Raw genomic sequence first — 23,182 nt, 5'->3', positions numbered from 1 at the left:
CAGTCTACTGCAACGAAACTTAATTTTTACTGAATTATCGCTGTACGAATTTTTCTTCCCCATGTTTTTCTAGACCAGAAAATTGATCTTCCGCATTCTTTTCCTTCTTGCAATCTTTCTTGCATTTTTAGCTCTGCGAGTACAGTGTTACCTACTCAGATATGGTACGTTCGATTTGAAACTGGAAACTAATATTTACAGTAAAACGTTCAGCTGTATAAATTTCATTCAAGTTCCTGTGGATCGAGGAAGTTAGAAACTCGTGGACTTTAATCAGAGTTGACTTATGCAGCTTTTATTATGATTGTAATTTTTTGACACCATAGAAGCCGAGCAAACAGTTGAACTATTGATAGTTGAATCATCGCGGCAACTGTTTAAGGCTCAGTATAAATCATAGACGTATGCAATAAAAATAACGTTGTAAACAAATCTATTTTTCAAAGATAATAGTTTGGAGTGAACTTCTTACAGTAATGTTATATCCGCATACATAAGAATGAAATTTAGACTTGGCAAACTGATGACACGACATGAAAATATTCTCTCCTTAATCAGCTTTCCAATGCTTACAATAAATGATAGAAATGTAAAATAGAATTGACCCAGTACGCCGACCTATTGTGAAAGATACTAATACAAAAGTAAAGGTCTTTTGCATTTGCTTCCATAAAAAAATGAAATTTAAATGTGGCCTTATACTTGTCACCGATCAGTTTTTTAAAGCTTAGAACGATAAAGATATGAACTATAAATTACACGGTAAATCAAACAATTGTCGAAAAATACTTGCGTAAAAATGTACATCTTACAGTAATTTCATATTGGCTGGCATAAAAATGAAATTTAGACTTGAAAGACTAGTAAGACAAAACGAGAATGTTATCTATCAATCAGCTTTTCAAAGCTTATTTATAAATGATAGTAATATATAGACTGCTAATTTTATGCATTTATGACACAAATGAGTAAATGTAGTCAAACGATTTAAACAATTTAAAGGCACTATTGTATTACGTTCAACTTATTAAACTTGTTAAGGAAGAAAAAATAAATGTCTGTTAACTTCCTGTATCTTGCAATTGATGCCGACAATAATTATTTTGCATAAAAATTCGAACGAAACAGTAAATAGAACTATTGTCAAAAATACTATCGTAAAAGCGTATCTGTTGCAGTAATTTTACATTCGCTTCCGTAAAAATGAAATATTGATTTCCATATTCATAACGCGAAAATATTCTCTTTATTTGTCAATTGATCTTAATTCCCGAAATAATTTGTTTCTCGTTAGGGCAATCCATCGTGTATTATCTGTTTCGTACACAACCACGGGTATAATAAATCCCAGCCAGGGGTTCGTTAAGTAAAATTTCGGACGCGACCGATTCAGACAATCAGCAGCGGCCTTCAACAAGACGGATGAAATTCTACTAAAGTGGCTTTTATTCTTTCGGTGGGATGGGACGTGAGCATACCAAACGAAGGCATTTGTAAGGACTTTATGAGGTTCCGATGCCCTCTTCCCTTCGCTCGCCCGCCACTTTCCCTACCCACCGTTTCTTTCCTTACCCTTAATCTAAAAGCGCTGACAAACCGCAAAACTTTTTCCACCGTGAACAAACACGTGAATAAATCGACGCGAGACGCCGCCGCCTGATTCCGGGTTTATATTCAAAGTTTCGCGGAGGATACCTATCGTCGTTTTCGTTTCTTCCCTTTCTTCCGTCCCCTTTTTTATTTCTAATGTTCCGGCCACACAAGCGCACTACATCTGTTCGCGTTCTCGTATGGGGAAACCGGCGAAATGGTCTCTATAGCGCGGCGGGTTATGCTACCGGAAGTTTATGTGCATATGTAGACGCGTGTACACGCCTTCTACCTTCGCGTCCCTAAACCGAAAGTACGCTGTGGCAGCTATAAGTTGCTCGAAGAATTCCAGTTTCCACAGCGATCCGAGGGTCCACGTTCTAGATCGTTATTCTAGGAGGTTTGCACGTAGTACAGATGCGATGGCAATTTAAATGAAACATGATGTGCGTTTCTGCTCACTGATTTCTACAGTGATACAACTGTTTCGAACTTCCTTCGTTGCGAGCAACTTCGCTTAGGTTCGCAAATAAGAACTTTGTGGAGATTTACGTTTTTTTCATTTTCTAAAGTTTGACGAACGTAGTCATTGAACAGTATTAAAAATGAAGGTGTAAGAAATATTGAACGGGTGAAACTTTGAGCAATGTAATCAATCATCAAATGAGATGTAGGAATGGATTTGTGATATTTGAATTCGTTTATCAGTTTACGTACTAAAGAAAGCAAATGCTAGATGTCATAAGATTACGTTGAACACTTTAGTCTGGGAAACATGGTGCAGATAATGGTAGCGAATCTTGATGCAAAATAAAAATTTCGTTCGGCATTTTATAAAACTTGAGCTGAATAAAAACATATTTCTTGTTCCAATAGTTTCGATCGATTGGAAATAATGTAACGACGTTCTTTAATTCTTCCATTATTCCGTATATCTCTTAACAATTTTTACACTAAATGCATAAAATCCGTCTGTCTACTTATGATGCACGATAAGTTTGTTACAGCAGTGCGTTCAAAGAAGTACGGAGGTCGAGAAAAAATGAGATCAATCATGAAAAACGTAACCCTAGATTAAAAGCGAGATGCGCTGTAAATTTAGCGCAGAAAGTTGTTTTTGACGAGTAGGCCATGTTGCTATTTCTTCACGATGAGTATACTCGTTAAAAACAGCAAACTGGCTGAAAAGGATATACACGTACTTCTTCATTCAATTATATATTTCCTAAAAGTGTTGCATTTAAAAAAAATATGAAGAAACTCAAACGCGTACGATATAATTGCAGTAACTTGCACTCTTTTTAAAAAGATTGCAACAGCTAACTGGTTAGAAGGTTTGAAACAGACAGAGACAGGAAGCAGCCGTAAATATAAATGCGTTCGAGAAATATATTCGTTTAGATGGCCGGCGAACGGAAAAACAATGGAGCTTTCCGACGGATCGGGTTGTTTATAGAGACCTTTAAACTAAGCTCCCGAAACCATAAATTAACAGGACCGGGAATTGTATAAGGGATCAAAGGATTCCGCGAAACTCTGTCGATCGCTATGGATCCCGAACTACGCGCGTGATGAACCGACAGCGTTACATGGGGAATATGTACGATTGCTTGGGGTACGTATGTATATAGATGCCAAAGAGCCGCGTTGCTCCGGGAATTGCCATGGTAATTAAATTATAAATGGTCGTGGCCTGCGGTCGGAAATAATTCGACGCGGCAGCTTTCTGCTACAATTCGCCATAGTTTCCGCGGAGGTCGGGCCGACCACGTTTCCCGAAACCTCTCCTCCTGCTCCTGCTTCATCTCCAGCTCGTAACAAGAGTGGAGAGGCGGTGAAGGGAACACGGCGGAAAAGCGGGAGGTAGCACGCGTTGCGGTCTAACCCTCCGCGCCTGGTCAGGACATATAATAATACGGTCAATTTTGAATCGAGTTTGGTTGGACGATGCCTCCTTTCCCTCCTCTGCCCCGCGTCCCAATACTCTATCGCTTCACCCTCGACCTTCCCGGCGCGGCGCACTTGTAACCCCTCTACCTACGGGGGGTTGGCCGGCGATTTTCCGAGGCTCGCTTAACCACCAACAATTTGAGCCTGTGAATAATTCTTGGCGCTCCAATCTAACTGCGAACAAATTAGACCGAATTAGCCGAGATTTGGTACGTGCTTCCAAACCGCTCCGTGCACCTATCGTCTCCCCTCGGCGCGGCTCCGCTCCGCTCTGCTCCGCTCTGCTCCGCACCGATCCGATCCGCTCGCCGCCGAATCCAGTCGACCTCTCTACCCCCTCCGTAACCTGCCTTTGAAGCCAAACGCGCCACCGTCGTGCTATTTTCACCCCAGCGAGCGATCCAAATTCGCATCGAACCCCCCGCGGTTCGTCTGAAACGCCTGGACAAGAGTGACGGCATAAACAACGCGACCGATGCAATGCCAGCGCACGATTTAATAAGGGCACCCTCGGCGAACGAACAATACCGGCTCCTCGCTGTGAAACAATTCTAATGCACGTGTAATATTGACTCGACCGCATGCGCGCCGGTTCTTTCCGATTTCGCGTTGATTAACATGCCGCATCATCGCGTAGATAATTGAAATTTTTGGGTGCGCAGCCGCTAACAATGGTACGGGGTGAGATAATATATGATTTACCGCTTAATTACCACTTAATTAATATTTCTCATTCGTAATCTAAAATTAAGCTGCCATTTAGGAGTATCTGGATATAGTCATTTCTCCCTAATTCGCGCTCAGATTGCGCACAAAAATGGACAATTTGAGAAGAGGAGATACGATTATTCGAGCCTTCCGGCTCGTTTTTATAGTTGTTGACAATCGGTAACTGTAAAAAGAGCCGCAATCCCTCCTCTTCCCAAATTTTCCATTTTTGTGCGCAATCGGAGCGCGAATTAGGGAGAAATTACGGTACTTGGCAGATAACACTATGGATACTTTACCGAGGAGTGCACATGATTAAAAAGCAAAGAAAAAGAATTAGATGTGTTGATTTTTTACGAAATACCCAATCTGTCTTATAGTCCTGTCACAGCCATATTTTTTATAAACTGTTGCCATTACTGTCATACAGCACGAATACTGGCCAATTTTTTGGCCATGAATGAATAATGTTTTTCAGTATTTTTCAGTATTTCTCTTCAGCTTGTTTCTATTCACAATTCTAACAATTGATGTACTCAAGGTGCCAATATTATTAATGATATCTTCGTCTATCAATATTACTCGAAAGGCTGATGATTCCATGGCAATTTTCAAATTAGTATATTTCCACTATTCAGATTCATAATTTTTGTAAGGAATAACAAGCTGTATCGATTAACGCATTAAAAACTATGATTTCATTTAAAAAGTCAAAATTAATCTGCATAACCAGAATATGCATCCCTCGTGGCCATTCAACTTTTATCCAAACTTTTCTCGCAGCGACTAATAATGACAACAGTTGAGATAATAATATCAGATGTATTACCTTGTATATTGTAGCTATTTTTATTTATCATTTGCATGAATTATCTTCGACTTAATATTTGATGTGGATAGCTCTCAGTTTTAGGAATGTTCCTAAAACGTCCACTTACAAGTGCTCGTATATTTTCTTCGGAATAAAGTAACAACTAACTTATTTTCATTTATTTCTTACTGCTCAAAGAAATTATTGTACGAATTTCATTAACCTACCAATTAACTATTAAAGTATTGTCAACATCGTTCAAAATTGTAAATAGATTTATATGGAGCTCAAAAATGTGCGAAGACACAAGATCGATTCTAAAAACGAAAGAATTTCTAAATTGAAAAAAAATTATTCTCGGATATGCATTTTAGAATTTTCGATATATGGTATTTGCAATTGGTTGGAAGCGAAAACAGTTTTTCGTACGCAACTTTACTCGTATTTCTCTATTTGTATAAAAAGGAAGCTGCCGAACATTTTGTCAAATCTTTTATGATTTGACGTAAACCGATTGTACTCCGGATAATCGGGTAATATTTACTGCCAGGATTTCGTCGGCGGTACGTCTAAATAAATAAATGGCTTTAACTGACTGTACCATTCCAGTCAAAACGCACTTAATTCTTCCCCGGTTTCTCGCCTTTAAAATAGTAAACTCTACAAAAAGATTCAAATCCATGGTAATCTTCTTTTTCTTCTTCTTTAAACCTCCGCCTAATACCTTATTTTCATTGACAAAATAAAAATGAAGAGAACCAAGCATACAGATTGCATTAACAACTCTGTCATTAGGGACGACTATACCGACATTTCAACTCGTGTGTCTGTCGAATTTATGAATTCCGACAGGTTTTCGTCGCTGTGTTTCAATTTGTAAATTTTGCATTAGGTTCCTTAGCTTACTGACTTACAGAATTCTAACAGCATCCCTTTGCAGATGGACTTGTACTGAAGAAAGTTACACTATTACATTGTTATTTTACAAATCCATGATATGTATTTACCATTGTCCCATACAAAAATGGAGGAAACAATATTCGTACTTTGCACTTAGCCATCGCGTGAAATATTAGATTCTTCGCAAAAAAAATTTCGCTTTATAAGAGCGTCGAAAATCTCTTGGTAAGTATTTTACCAATAAATAGAAGTGTTTCTATAAGTATCGGATACTAAAATTAAGAAAAATAGCTAAAGTTATCCTTCATACGAGTGAGTTAGGATTATAGTGGCGGCGTAAGTCACACTTTTCTCATTGTGAGTGTCATTGTTTACCAACGTGTGTATTATTTTCTGACCGAATTTATTGTTGAAATAATTTAGAATTGTTAATTTATAATAATTTTATAATGTATTTCGCTTGTTTTTGTAACATTTTGGCGTGTACAGATTGCATTTTAAGACGCGAATCAAAATGTTTGAAATTGTGACTTACACCACGATGATCCTAACTCACTCATATTCCGTTGGAAGAAACGAAATTACTTTCCGAACAATCTAACGATTGTACGAGTTAAATGACGAATCAGGAAACCTTTATTACGTTTGATGTTCGGATAGACGAAACACGGTGTTCTGGATGCTAGGATACAGCGTTTAAAAGCGCATGTAGAACGCGAGTTTATTTATCGTTCATAGGAAAAGCGTAGCCATGCGAGGTCAGTTTTCATTGTTTCACCCTCGCGTTTCCACCCCCGTGTTATTTCGACCGTCAGTGGCTGAGTTGATGTCAGGGAAGTATAAAGGAGTGCGAAGCGGGAAATGGGAGGGTCGCGGGGGTTCAGGCCGAGTCGTCAGTGATGAATGCTGGTAAACTTCGCACGAAAAGTCGTTTATAAAGCAGTGCTGCGCCGCACTACGGATGCTCGCACTTCATAACTTCCTTCCTACACTCGCCAGCAACACCGAACGCAAGGCCGCAGCTATTCTCGCGAAGACTCCCCCAGCTTCAAACTAAAAGATTCATATATAGACCTTATATACAGCAGCAATTCGAAATCGCCGATTACCAAGCAATGAAAAACTCCTAAATTACCTAATGAAAAACTCCGCGAACGATAAAGTTTAGTCATTTCCTTCGAATATCAAAAATATTATAATCGTTTTGGAAAGACGAAATAATTATAGGCAGTACCATTTTATCACTATTCATAGCTCTATTAACACAACCTGTTGCTACCATAGTGTTTCATAAAATTTAGCGGGAGCTCACTTTTATAGACCCATTGGAAGTGATATATTCGAGTTTAATGCGTTGAGAGAAGTTTGCACAAGGTACATATGTTTAAAGTTTAAATACTGAAACTAATTTTATTCATTTTTATATATTTATACCGATCGATTTTATTTGAATATTTATTGTACCGCAATTTGCCGCTTAAACGTTGTTATAAATACATAAATCTTTGCAGCTTCACGGTGAATCTTTAGATCCTATTTATTATTAAAAGGGAGACAACTGTCAATGTAGCTTATCTATACGTTAAAGAACAATCGATAATCAATTGCTCGTATCACGAAAAATTTTAATAATTTATTAATGATAAGAAAGCATGGGGACTTTCTTCAGCAATATCACACTTTATGATACACAATGCAGAAATAAATTATGTCCATGTTTTTGAATAAATTGCTTTAATTAATCGTATAGTCTATCAGCAAAAGTACATCACTATGATTTGTAAATATCACTGCAACTTCGACAAATAATTTGTTGAGAAGAGATTGCTAGGATAATAGGAATTCCCACCTAATTATCTTTAAAATATCAACATATGCATTACTATAATTCGCACGATGCACGAATATTGTTACAAGTTTACAAGACTCGCTAATATATACAATTCCGAACTGCGCCCTCAAGTTAAATCCTAGCCGTGAAATTTAACTAGACGCGAGATACGTTCGGGTGCGACAGCGTTGCGCTCGCATCGGTATTTCGCACAGAAGTACGATGCTGTTATGAAGTGAAATTGGAATCTCGGGTAAACCTAACAAAATAACTTTATTCGCGAGGATAACAAAATTTTAAGACGCACTGCACGAATTGGGAGAACGAGCAATCATTTTGACTGCGTACGAAACACGGAACTTCCAAAAGTTGATTATTAACGCCTGTTCGTTTTCCGAACTCCTATACATGCCTATACATTTTTTAAATCATCGATATATTTTTCCGAACAGTTTCATTTCCTATTTTAAAGTATATGACGACAATTTTTGTTTAATGATTACATTACGGATTTGATGCATTCATATCGAGAATTAATTAGTGTCAATTAAAACAGCAGAATAATTAAAGGGAAGCGGAATAATTAACTTTGAAACCTATTAAAATTATTTTAGAAAGAAAAGAAATTTCTAAATATATCTTGTTTCTTATAACTGGACTTCTGATTTTATGCATTTGTGGTATAAGTAATCATGGAAAATAGCAATCGTATCTAAGATAAGTATATCATATTCGAGAACATTCAAAACATTTAAGAATTGTTAACAAAAGAAATATCGAAGTTTCTATTTAACTCGCATTTAACGCGATTCATTTAGAAAATTTGTGTATTGCGAAACAGTAACTCGAAAGAGACTTTGAAATATTAAAAATATTCTATTTTCCTCGTTAACGATATTTAATATCATTTGCTACATCGGAGATTAATATTTATCTTCGTGAAGATATTTCTTGAAAGAAAGATTAATTAATAATTATGTACAGAAGAAAAGCTGGAGCTTCGATGTTCGTCTTTATGATATGTAAAATATTATTTCAAGAAACTATTTCTAAAAGTAAAGCCACAATTATAAGTTCAACTTTATATAAATGCGTACAGAAAAAGTATCCGCGATGGAAACTGTCCAACAAATTAATAATAAATTGTTCGTGCCTATAGTTTGTTGGAGACCGTGTTTGCGTATACTTGGCGAGTTGGTCACGTCCACGCAGTTTTCACAAAGTAGAGTAATGTGTCTACATTGACACTACTGGAGCAACATGAACTTTTGCCCTATGACGGCGCGAACGACAAGTGGCAAGAGTATCGATATCCATGGTATAGATTACTCATAAGAACGCTTATAAGACGCGACCCTGTTCATCGTTTCTCTTCTATCTTCCTCGTCTGGTGTGCCACGGTCCCGGCGTTATTGACTATAAGTTCCGGCGGAGGTCGAGGTCGACAATACATCACCTTCCCGCGGAGACATAGATTCACGGTGTATGCATAATATTTGCCGAGCTGGCGGGAAAATTAGAAGTACCGTAAGCTGCTTTTCTTATCAAGTCTCTGCTTTACGAGTGAAAGCGCCGGGGAATGAAATGTTTGGGGGTGCGGATAAGGCTGTAACTAGAGTACTGGTGGTGTCAACTGCTCCATTCTTTTCCTTGTTGTGACGGGCTCCTAATATTTTCTTCAGGTATCATCGCGCAATCTTGAGATTAAGCCAGCAATTTGTTTTCGCGTCGTAAACACTTCCGAATTATTCCGACGAAATTCGCGGCCCTCAATTATCCCAGAAATAAGACGAAACTCTTCGCCTTTGAGGGAACATGACGTTAAAATTGCGAACATTTGTTTTTAGCAAATCTGAGCAAAATTTTATTCGAATCGCGGATATATATTCGTCATTGTCGAATAAATATCCAATCGAATAAAAATCTATCTGGATAAGAATTTATCCAAATAAGAATTCGTTTGAATAAGAAGTTACTTGTTACTCGAACAAGGATTTTACTCGCTCAGGAATTAACTCGGAAAATAAACGATTTCAATGCAAATTAGAGAATATTATGTTCCGAAAGTTTGTTGCTTTGGGTATTTATTCGAATAAACATGAAGGATCGTTCGAATAAATAGATAGAATAATTTCTTACGAATAATAAATAATTGTTATTCGAATAAAATATTCGACTAAATAGAATTCATAATGATTTTAGATAAATATCTATTGGATATAATTCGAACAATGCCGAACTTTAGTTTCTATCAGGATACTATTATAATTTGCATTTACTTCGAGATAATAGATTGTCATATTTTGCAAAACTAAATAAATACGTATATATTGTTAAATCATTTAAATGTTTCTGATTGACACATTATTTTTCATGGACTGACTGAATCGAATCATTTATAATTTACATGTTACTTTTAAAAGATCTAATCAATTATAAGAATCGATAGTTATTATTGAATTACTTGTTTCTGAAATTTTAATTTACTAACTCAACACATTAAATTTGATGCGATGATAGTAAAACAAGTCGTCAAAGAATTAACTAATCCTAGTTTAATTATCAGCGTTTTAGACTGAACACTCTTAATTGTAATACAGTATTTACATAACAGATAAGTAACAAAAAATAGTTGAGTGCAATATATACATAATTTGCTCGTAGTTACAAAATTAAATCATGAAATGTTCAATAAAAACTATAGATTTTAGGAACTATCAAACTCATCAAATTTTTTCGATAACTGGCATCATTAATTGACTTTTATACGCTGCTAAAGTACACGTTTCCGAATTAACGATACATCAAGCAATTCACAATGTTCACGAAGTGTACAGAAAAACATCTGGTTCTTCGGTTCGATTAATTGCATTTGAATGGACGGCAGCAATTTAGATAAATCTCCAAAACCGCATACCTCGACAGATTCAGCTATCAAACGTTGAAGCTCGAAACGAGCACACATGCAGATAATGCACTCGAGTAGACTGCTACGATCCAAAATATAATATCGTCTCGCAAGTTTGTTCGCGGCTTAAGGACAAGGTTGCACGGGAATCGAATGGTTCCCTTGATATCGCGAAACTAGCGGCGACGTTATATAGTATTAACGTTCACACGAAGCGAGGGTGGCACGAACTGAATAATCGAATAACAATAAATTTGCATTTGCGTTGTTGCGGCTGCTGCTGACACCACAATGCATGTAGACATTTACTATCGCAACCAGATATACGAATGGCAGTCCAGGGTTGTTTCATAATCGCGACACAAATCGCTTCCACCCGTGACCCCACTTTCCGTTACAAGCGAATGGCGGATGTAATACGCGTCCATATTCACATCCTGAAAATTGAATCACACGTGTGGCCTGCTTGATGGATAAATCTATAGAACGCATAATCCCTCTGTTACGAAATATCGTTGTTCGGTAAAGAATCGATTATACCGCGGTCATATTAAATAAGAACCTCGATGTCCAAGTTGACAGCAATTCGTGTATAAATAAACGAATGAAATTTTGCTGCCGAACGAAAGTACGAGGCCAACTATGGTTTAAGATTACTAATTGCAGAATAGCATCGTTCGAAGGTCGAACGGAAATACGTCGAATGAAACACGAATAATTCATATCGCTATTGCGTTTCGCAAGTGTATACTGTTCTAGCTGCAAACTATAAAATGTACAAAATGAAGCAAGAAACGCACCGAAATGGAACACGATCATTCATGTTGGTATTATGTTTCACAAGGGTATACACTGTTGTAGATACAAACTAATGTCGCCATTTTCATTAATTGGAAATTCTAGTCGTACGCTTTTCAGCAGCAACGTGCATAGAAAATAGTTTTATATACGAATATCCTTAACATTTTTCAACTTCCTATAGTAACTAACATAATGTAGATACTTCGTAACACTTTGACGACCGCGCCAAGAGCCTCAAAAAAATTTTATAAAATTAAAGTACTTTACTCAATTTTTAAATTGCAGATTAAAGTTATATCACATCAATTACTTTTTCAACAATCTTACCACTTGCGAATAATAATCAAATTAAGAGATTGTATTGGATCAGCGTAAAAATTAATTTTCGAAAATGAGATTTTAAATAATTCTGTCACACAGAATCTGTTAATAACTGCTTCTCCAAATAAATGCAATACTGTACTGTCAATCAGCGAATAATAAACAACTGACCGATAAATGCTTCACCAATTGTCTTCAATAATTAAGCGAATATTTTCATCTTACAAACATCATTCTACATGCAAAAACAAGTCGATAAAAAGAATAACATTTTTTTCATTCAAGGCTGCGTTTTCGAGAAAAATGAGTTGGAAGATGCGCCGAGATCACGTGGCCTGTAATATGACAAGAAGTTGAATCGATATGCCATGGTGTATCAATTTATTCCTATCCAATAATATAATCTTTTCACACCAATTTTTCTCGAACACAGAACTTGAATGAAACAAAATTGCATATTTTCGACTTATTTTTGGAGGTAGAATCAGCCCCTGCACGGTTGTTGTGCCATCAGTTATTGACTGTATAATTATATTTCTTATGGTTGGCAAGTTCCAGGACAGCCTTTGTGCGGTTTTTCTATGGGAAGAACAAGCTGAATGGGGCCATTAAATAAATTTAACGCAATATTCGTCTCTCCTCCCCCCATCATTTAACCACTTTTTTACGAGCACGCCGCACCTGTATCCCGGAGACGAAGAATGTTCCAGCGGATTATAAATATCGAATAGCATCCGGGTCTTGCGTGCAGTAAAAATTTGAGTCGCAGCCACCCTGTCACCCTCACGATACAGCCCGTAACATACAATATCATTTTCCCGGCACAGTCGGAGACCCTCATTTCTCTTGCAGGCTAGCAGTCCAATTTCACACCATTGTAAATACGCTTCTCTTATTTTTGACATCGTCTTCAATTCTTCTTACTTTGTCGCCTTGGCAGCTGAGTTCCTCTTCTTCCGCTTTTGCCGCGGTCTCAGCCCCAGCCACTAGGATGGCTTCATTTATAATCATTTCCTGAGGCTGTATCTCCACCCCTAGCCTTTCCCCTCCTGTTCACCACCCCTCGTTCCCCACGCCGCGCCGGGGTTTCCACGGTGCTACGAGGTTCTTCGAGGTCGAGGTTCTCGGGCGTCCATCAGAACCTTATACGGCCAACTTCTCCGATCTCATTAGACTCCCACAGCCTCTTTCGCTGACGATTACGCCGCTGGAATTAACCCTTTAATCGGCATAGTCGTACATTCGCATCAACTTTGTTACCTGCCGCGTTAGCGCCCGCGCCTTCGCGCGAAAATTTGACAGTGAACGGGATTAAGGTGCGTATTTAGTTAATATTGTTTAAGTTCCGACGTATATAAACCGCGAGAACGCGTAATAACTATCGATTTCAATATCGCACGAGCTGACGACCTCGTTGAGTTAAATAACGATGCGCTGCCATGTTTCAAAAATAGTCTAATACAAATCTTATGGAAGGAAAATATATTTAAAGAAAAAATATGTTAGTATTATAACAAAGGGACGAAATTCGTTTGAAACTTTGTACATGGTTTCATCGTACTTTTGTCGCGTTACCCGAGTTTTTATCATTTAACTGCGAATTTAATGCATTTGTAACGAAAAGTAGATCTTATGTAAAACCGTGAACGCATTTAAGAAATTTGAATTTACTGTTGATTCACTCGACCCACTGAAATAATTAAGAACAGAAATGACAATTTTTAATTTGCATAACAATTTGTGGTCTATTTGTCGTTCGTTTAAAAATACTTCATTGGCGTATCTCTTCTCCAGTTTATGTGACATTAATTCAATTTTATTTTCTATATATGCGTAAAATAAGGTATATAAATACAAATTTTTTACCTCTCTTATTTTCTAGAAAAGCGATCACATTTATCTTTGTATTAACATTTATATTAACATTTTCATTCTCATCGTTACGTTTGCGCTTAACGTAGATAAAAATATCTTCGACGGCAAATATGTGAATAAACATAATAATTGTTACTTAAATATTACTCGCTTGTGCACAGAAATTATTATCTTCGAAGGATCTGAGCGATTTCTCCACGAAACGTCTCAGAGTACAAAACGATCTTCAAGTACAATTCTTCGACGCTAATTGAATGGTGTTGTCAAATAAGGATCTAGGATAGTGGAGCCGGTTACTATGGGATGACCCATCGCTGTGCCATTAGTTGGTTTTCAGGCATAATTAACTATACAGGATGTCCCAAAAATGTCTCGCAATACAGAGAAATAAGGGGTTCTTGAGGTTATTTGAAGTAACTTTTTCCTTTGCAAAAATGCAATCCGCGCCTTTGTTTACGAGTTATTGGCTCATTCCGCTAGTTCCGCTCATTGGCTCGGCTGTCTCGCGCCAGCTGATTTCACTTCTGATTGGTCACTATTCTTCGTCGATATCCCATAAACAAAGCCGCGGATTGCATTTTTGCTAAAGTTGCTTCAAATGACCTCAGGAACCCTCTTGTTCCAGGAGATAAAGTTATAAATCAAGATTAAAAATTGTCTACACAAAGTTTGGTTTGTACAATATAAAAATGATTTAACTGGCGTGTACTACGTCTGCCTCGAAAAATATGATACTACTCGTGTTCTGTTAACCACGTTGTTCCACAACTGCGGATAAACCTGCGAGTGTTGAACAATTACCCAGAAACTATTGCGCTAAAACACGGACAAATAATAACAATAACTTTTACTGTCATCAAATTATCTCACTGTCAATTTCGCTTGGAACACTACTGAAGCACTGCCGATTTAATAAAAATATTTAATACGTTATACCTACTTAAATTGCACTTCACAATCTGCAGTTCGCAGAAAACGCAATCTACATGGACCTCGAGGAGCACAAAGAATTCTCGTCCAGGTTGTGTTCCTCGGGAACACTTTTATCGAATAATTTGTTTATCCTTTTATTTGTTGCATAGTGTTTTGACACCCTTAGTCTAGCATATATAAAAATTGACAAGCTGCTATTTTGAATAAAAACTGTGAAAATTCAAAGTGTTACCCTATGACCAAAGCTAGGTTTTAATGGGTAAAAACGACGTAAAATGTAACGCGTTCCACAGATCACTTTTAACATTTATCATGACGAAACAGATCATCGTGCTCATTGGAGCTGTCTTTCTAGTATGTTGAAATATTTCGTTAACAGATTAACTGGTTAAATGTAGCACAGCTTACAACCGCGTGATCTCAGAAAGTCGTAAATTCAGCATAAATTTCAATTCGACATTCCCATTCAATTAATAAAGATTATAAGAAACCAAGAGGAACGCTACTTGGTCAGAGAATCGCTGGTTGTAAAGCGGAAGGACAAGCCTCTCGTCGCGACAATTGGAATTTAATGTTACAAATAAAATTCATAAAGAAATGGGACACTTTGCCTGTCACGATTACGCCCCCACGCCCTTTCACTTCCTTTTCACTTTGCGCGCCACGCTCCTCTCCCGCGGACCCTCCCATTCCCATTTCTTTTACTTTCTACCTTCTTTCGCAGAGACTCCGGTCCCCCGCCTAGCCGGATTTCTATTATTCTCCTCTCCTCGTCTTTCTCTTCCGCGCGATCTCAATTCCTTGCCGGCCGTTTTTGCCGCCTAACACGCCGAGAGGGGTCGGCGATGCTGCGCGCCTTTCTATGAACGCGGAATATAATGATTGCTCTTTGAAAACGTCACCGTGGAGTGCGGAGTATTAATGCCGGCTCACGTGAAGAGGCCGTGGAGAATTTCGTCGAGATGTTTCCGTTGCTGACCCCATCCGCCTAACGTTGTATTGCGCGTCGAAGTCCCCCCGATGAAAGTGGAGTGAAAACCCGGCTGCTGCCGCCGCTGCTGCCCGCCTCCGCCCGTTCTTCGCGCAGATGAAGCCGAGATTGTACTTCTGTGTGACGTAACGGCCATATTCAATGCCCGGCATTGTTCCCGGAATCGCTTTGATAAGTAAAAAGCTTAAGATGTTTCCTTTTCATTTCACGGCAAAGCGCTCGCCGAGTTTTTATTGAAAATCACACATAGTGCACTCGCCCTCTCCACAGTCACTCGGACAATCACCTGGACGAGAATTCTTTGTGCTCCTCGAGGTCCATGTAGATTGCGTTTTCTGCGAACTGCAGATTGTGAAGTGCAATTTAAGTAGGTATAACGTGAGCGTTATGAAATATTTTTATTAAATCGGCAGTGTTTCAGTAGTGTTCCAAGCGAAATTGACTGTGAGATAATTTGATGACAGTAAAAGTTATTGTTATTATTTGTCCGTGTTTTAGCGCAATAGTTTTTGGGTAATTTTTCAACACTCGCAGGTTTATCCGCAGTTGTGGAACAACGTGGTTAACAGAACACGAGTGGTATCATATTTTTCGAGGCAGGCGTAGTAGATTCAACGAGCCATGATCAGACACGTCAGTTAAATCATTTTTATATTCTCCAAACCAAACTTTATGTAAACAATTTTTAATCTTAATTTATAACTTTATCTCCTGGAAAAGCATACGTTCCTCATTATATAATAATTTTTAAAGTGTTAGATTGTAACAAGAATACATGTTCGGTTGTTGAAATAGCGTCATACATGGTCCGATTCTTAGAAAGTATTATTACTCGTTATAAATGTACGTCTAACAAACAAGATAGCAGTTTTGACCTTTTTAACAAGAAAGCCAGATTTAATTAGCAAAGTATCGATGCATGCATATGTATCGATACATGCATACGAGTACCTTGAACTCCAAGAATCACTTATCAAATTGCTCTCAAGTTTCCCTCGGCCAAATAACGATAACCTAACGGCCACAATAACGTAATGTAAAGTAAAGACCCAGGGTACGTTGCTCGCCATACATAACTCATTTCCTGCCAAACAACGCACCATGGGAAGGGACGGTACGTAATCACGCAGGTTCGGTTCGTGATTCCTGTCCGTTGTCGATAAACGTCAAAAGCACGAAATGAGCTCGCTTTCCTTTGACGTTTACCAACCAACGAACGAGAAGCACAAACCGAACCTGCGCGATCACGAACCACCCACCGTGGAAAGGTGCCTTAATAACCAACGTGCCTTTCACTTTGCAAAAAATGTTTTATAACTCTGGAACAAATTATTTTCCTGTTCGTTGTTTTTTCGACGATGCACCGGACGTTGGTCGCGTTCCATACAAACGTTCAGTTTCGGAAATATATTGCGCAAACCAGTGCAACACTGAAATCAATATTTTGCGTTGTTGCAACGGCGGGTCCAAAAGAACACTTTTATCAAGGACGAGAATTTAGTCAGACTTTTATTAAAAATTCCATTTTCTTTTTACAATGAGCAAGGTTTCCGTTCACAAAGGAAACATTTTTTTTAATACTAATTTTTGTAAAATGGCATATGTACAGACATGATGATTTGCATAAAGATCTACATTATAGTTGTCGATGACCTGCAAATTAAAATAAAACAGAAAACCTCGTGATATTTATAAAATCTGTGAATATTAAAAACGGAAAGAAGAATCTAAAGAGACTAGAAATTGTCATAGTCTTTTCGTTGTTTTATTTTGCATTATACTTGTACCAATAAGAAATTGAAAAGAACGCGCTTTTTAAGATGCATCGCAAAATTACTGTTTTTATGTTGCCATTTTTCCGTGAAATGTTTTGCACTGAAATGTGTAAGCTAAAACTGCGAGTTTTTATTGCACTTGTTGGAATAATGGGTTCGAAAGAACTGCGATTCTATTTCGTAAATGTCAATAGTATTAAATCCGAACTCTTTGAATTTCGGAAAATCGATATTACGACAAACTTCGTGCTCACTTGCCGTCTCGGAGCACGACACCGTAACTCCCATTATATTCCGTTGGATGAACACGAGGCGTCGGGGCTTTACCCAAAGGCGTGATTGGTAATTGATTTTCAGGCTTCGCCACCGTGTCCGATCTCCCTTCTGGTTCCTTCGACGTACTCCTCTTCATTCCCAGCGAGATTCGCGACTTAACGATACTGTGCAAATACTTGTTACGGAACAATGCCCGCGAAATGTGACTTTTTTTTGCAAATGCAATACATACTATATATTTTCATGTAAAAACAACGATAATTTCAGTATCATAATAACTGACAGAACTCTTCAACTTCGTGATTGTCATTAGACTGCAAATGTTTATACGAATTTGTAGCCTTGCAAACAAATCGTGTCATGCAGAATTTTTTATTGTAAAGAATTGCAAATGCTTATGCTATATGTTGTTCGTGAAAAGTATTTGGTAGATATTTGTCTTCATTAATTGCAGAAAGTGGGTATTGCACAGCAATTTGTTTCTTTGTTCTAATAATTTTAAGTTCATTTAAAGCTTTTACTATTGTATATTTGACGCATCGTATATTTGACATACAAGAATTGTAGAAAAACAAGCAATGATCGCTTTGAAACCTAATACAAACGATAGCACTTAATCTTGTCTTTAGTCAAAGCGTACGTACTTAACATTATAATACAAACAAATTTCGTATTCTCTCACCGCATTTCTTTCAAAAAGTTTAAGATATAACCAATTTCAACAGTTAGAAGAACTGATTTATCAAGACTGAAAAATATTATATTAGCATGTACAACAAAAGTTCTCAAAATTGTACAAGAACATCGTCCTCTACTTTACATTTTCCATTAGAAGTCTCGATATATGAGCCGTTTATTTTGAAAGTGGCACGAGTCACTTTACCGTAATGAAAAGTGGTGATTTTTTAATGTATATACGAAATTATTTATACTGAGAAAAATATGAGTATCCTGAGATAACAAATACAAGTAAATCTTCTCGAAAGTTAGCATCCATATTTTGAAACGTGTTAAAACGCAAACCCTTAAATATATCGACTTAAAACCAAAGTGACCGACTTAAAAATAAAGTGACTTATGCCACTTTCAAAATAAACGGCTCGTATATAGTTCGAACAGAAAAAGGCTTTAATGTAACCGAACAAATGATGCGTGTAGCACCACGCTAACCGCAGATGCATCGCAGCAAACAAATCAAACACGGTTAATACGGCTGGGTAATAGAGATGTCGACGCGCCTTCCACCCTTTAAATATCGGAGCAAATTGATGAATCTCGAGGGCAAACATAACGTTAAGCAGATATTCTATAATGTAGCTTCATAGCTATTTGCGCGGGTCAAATACCAGTCTACTTGTTGAATGTAACTATTGCCAGACAAATTAATCAATGCATCGACCGGCTGAAATTATTTACTTGGAGCATCGGAGTAACTAATAACGGGCGACCGGTAAATTTCAATTAACATTGTTCGGGACTGGTTATCGGGAACTTGCGGACTCTTCGTTAGCCGGCACGAGGGTGTGGAAAAGCGATTATTTATCGGCGCAACGAAAGAGCACCTAGACGAGCGGCATCAAGACAAACAGACCGCCCCGCAGACGCCATTCATATGCTACGGGCGACCATAGCACCACTGACGCTGGTAACACTGCGGTATGCAGTTGATTATGGAAGCTATATGAAGAGGCTCGACGTGGCCTAGCATCTTGAGTACCCTATCCATGTTCAGGGGCTCGCCACCCCCTACCCTCAAAACCGTGGAGAGAGCTATACAGCGCTGTATAGTTAATCCGCATGGACGTTCTCGAGGGACGTCGAAGATTCATCTCAAGACGCTCGATATTGCTCGGCTACTCCGACCACCGGAATCCACCGCCTTCTGTTGGCATGTCCTTCTCCTTCGCTTGATCCTTCAGAGTCCTTCCAGCTTCGTGCATTAACTCTGATACGCATCCGGAATGTCTAATTCTTTTGTGCGGACACACGGCCGATGCATATTTATAATTTCTTTCGGCGCATATCCGCCGTACGCCCGTGACCATAGAAAGATTCTTCGGGACCAGGTATGTCGACTTTGAACCGCCCTTTTGCTTCTGACCAAGAAATTTTTGAAAATTACATTCCAAGATTCCATTTTCGGTTACAGCGGCGCTCTTTTGTCGTTCTCGCCGACAAAATTCCAGTTCTTTCTTGCCTTTTTATACTTCCCGAGAAAATTTTGCAGAAATTCTCGTTACAATTCTGCAAATTCTTCTACCATCAAATAAATTGTAAAAGGGTGACTAGAAAATTGTCAGTGACACAATGATTCAATTGTATGTATTTTTCCATTTATTTCATTAAAATTTTATAAATATTTAATTTTTAGAAAGCATCACTCAGACAGAAATTAATCAATAGTTGTAAATGTCACAGTCGTACAAGTTATTGCATGCTGTATTGTCTGTTCAAATAAAGAATAGACTCGTCATTAGATTGCGGATCTTTATGCAAAATGAATGTATGCCTGAGTTGCGAAAAACAAGAAGTACATAGACATTGGCAATAGCCGGCAATAACCGTGAATAATTTTATTCAGTTGCAAAAATATAAACAAAAATGTAAAATTTTTCTAACAGTGTCACTGATTTGTGTTTCATCCACTCGTCTTTGTCATAAATGCATAAAGTCTGCCGTCTGCAGTCTATTTATCAACACAAACGTTAACGCGAAAGTAACTAGGAAATATTAAAAATACTCTATTTTTTTCTTCGTCGATTTTTTCGAAATGGTTATTTACTACATAGAAGTTTAATATTTATTTTTGTGAATATATTTCTTGAAAAACAGATTAATTAATAATTATATGTAATTATATTGAACATAGTTCAACTTTATATAAATGAATTCATAAAAAGTATCTACACAAGAAAGTACCCAATAGTGTCTAACAGAATAGTGAAAACAATAGTTAATTACTTTCAACCTTGTTGACATTTTTATAGAAAGATAAGAGATTTCTAAGTTTATCTTGTTTCTTCTAATCAGATTGCGGATCTTTTTCAAAAAATGAAAATGTTGTGCATCGATTGCAAGTAAGGAAAACAAAAAATTATCCATATATTAATATAATGAAATCGTTGAATTCTCCTAATAGTGTCGCTGTTTTGTGTCGTATCCACGAATTCTTGTCATAAATAAAATCCGGAGTCTACTCGCGCGTCTAAGTACACGTTTAAATAGTGATTGCAAGAAGAGCGACAGGTATTCTGATTGTTCAAGATCGCAAGTAATTTCACTGCAAAGTCTGTTTCCGAATGAGGAATCGCCCGAAAGTAAGATTCCAACTTCCAATGATGTGTATTCGAACAAAGTCGAATCAAGTTAGTGCTGTACGCCGGCCAATTGAAATTTCATACGATGTATTTACACCGGACAGAAGTTTAAATTTCAAGTGAAAATGATGTTGAACTTACACTGGAACTTCAGTAACCCCAATGTTTCTGGAACTTCGCTGGATCGTACTTTCACGAAGTCTTCACTTCGAAAGAAGTACCAAGTAATTTTTCTTCTCTTTTGGATGAACTGACTGGATGTTACTCTTCGAAGTTAATGCGAGCTTTCATATTTCCTTGTTCATAGAGTTCTTTCGGCGAAGCTCTTCACTGTAAAAAAGAAGACAACAGAAAATAGTCTTTAATTGAAAGTTATTAAACATACTAATTTCACGTTTCAGTCAGCTCAATTTAAAGCGATCCGTATGCACTATTTATTGCACGTTATATAACTGTACTACTTATCAGTGGTTTTTTGTATTTACGATATAAGCTAATATGTTAAATATAAAACTAGAAAGACGTCAGAAGAATTTCAGAATATTGTTGCATTGTTTTTAATTTATTACAATCATTAAAAGAGAAAAGCTATTTTCATCTACCTCATGTTTCTCACAATTGACTTAGACAATTTTTATTTTTCATTAAATTCTGCAGTCTATTTATTATACTTTGCGTATTTAAAGAATAAGTCGAATTTTTTAAATTCAAAATATTATTATATATTATTATTATATAATTTATATGTATGTATGCTGTAAAATGGAAGAAATATTAATAAATGGAGATGACGAGGAGAATATTTTAAAGATTGCGTGCAATTTAAAACGGTTTAAGGTCCTTATGCGCAATGTAAATTGCAACTGTAATGAACGAACGAGGTTAGCATTGGATCGGCGTTCTCCAGCGAGCGGTAATTAAAAATCAGACAATGACGAGTGGCCTGTTTCACAGGTCAAAACGCACTCCCGCGGAGGCAGATAGGCCGGTATTATTTCGTTTATCCGAAGTTTATGGCTCTGTCGGAGGTTCATGAGACCTTGTCGTAAACCATGTGCAATTCTAGGCGGGAATCGATTACTGGGTCATTTGGAACAGCTGACTGTGACGCTATCCCTCGGATTAGCTGTATCTTCATAGCGGCGTTAAATAAGCACTTTTTACAGGCGCGTTGAATTTTTCAAGTTTCTTTTTTTACGGCGAAATTATAGTCTCCGTTCCATTTCTGCTGTGCAATAAATTTGAGAGATTGGAAACCCCGAGGGACTATTACCGCGGTGTAAACAGATTAAAACGTTATAAAACTTTTAAGGTACTATCGCTGTAAACGAAAGCAGATAGGACGCAATGTCCAAAGACATTTTTTATTCCATTTGAACCACTTTGCCGCCGCTTAAAGTATTTCGACGTGTAACTGGGACACACCGAACATCCTGGAAACTGTGAAAGATATAAAACACCGTCGCTACAAAAATTTAATGGCCCATAAAATTCTGTGAAAGATTTTATTTTATGTAGCATTTATTATATTTCGACAAATTCAATTACGCGAAACGTATCGCTTCGTAAGCATGGAACTACGCACAGTTACGTATATTAAATGCGGAATTTTGCATATATTTGAGCAAAGTTGATTAAAGTAAATTTTTCATCTGGCGATACAAAAACGATACGGAATACAGAAAGTCTAAATTACAAATTAATGATTTCGTACTACCGTACGGTATTTGTTTTTCCTCTAATTAGGTAAACGTTGGAACGCACTCATTAACGTTGAAATGTTTTTCAGCCGAAGAACCAAAATGTAGCCGAAAACAATTATCTGGCGGTTCGGTTGAAATTCTATATCACTTCAACAAGTTTAAAACGATGGGGAATTGTCTGGTTATTATTGTCTGCTTGTTAATTGAGTAACAAAATCGCGAAAAGAGAATGCCTCGCGGCTCGCGTGTACGACTCAACAAATTCTTCTTTCTTCAATGTTTTTTTTCCAATTATTTTTCTTTGTGCTATCGAAGAACAAGATCAGCTAAAAAATTTATTTACCGTAGTCTTTGTGTTAAAATTGAATGCAATTTTTCCACCACATACTTTTCTCTGAAAAAAGAAAAAAGAAATGAAGCACCGTTGCATTCATAATAAATGTCATACCGCAGCAGTTCAGATTGCAAATTAACGACTTATAATATGTCCAA

Source organism: Megalopta genalis, chromosome 17, assembly GCF_051020955.1.
Source record: "Megalopta genalis isolate 19385.01 chromosome 17, iyMegGena1_principal, whole genome shotgun sequence".
In the NCBI taxonomy this organism is placed as follows: Eukaryota; Metazoa; Arthropoda; class Insecta; order Hymenoptera; family Halictidae; genus Megalopta; species Megalopta genalis.
This window is presented reverse-complemented; position numbering follows the sequence as displayed.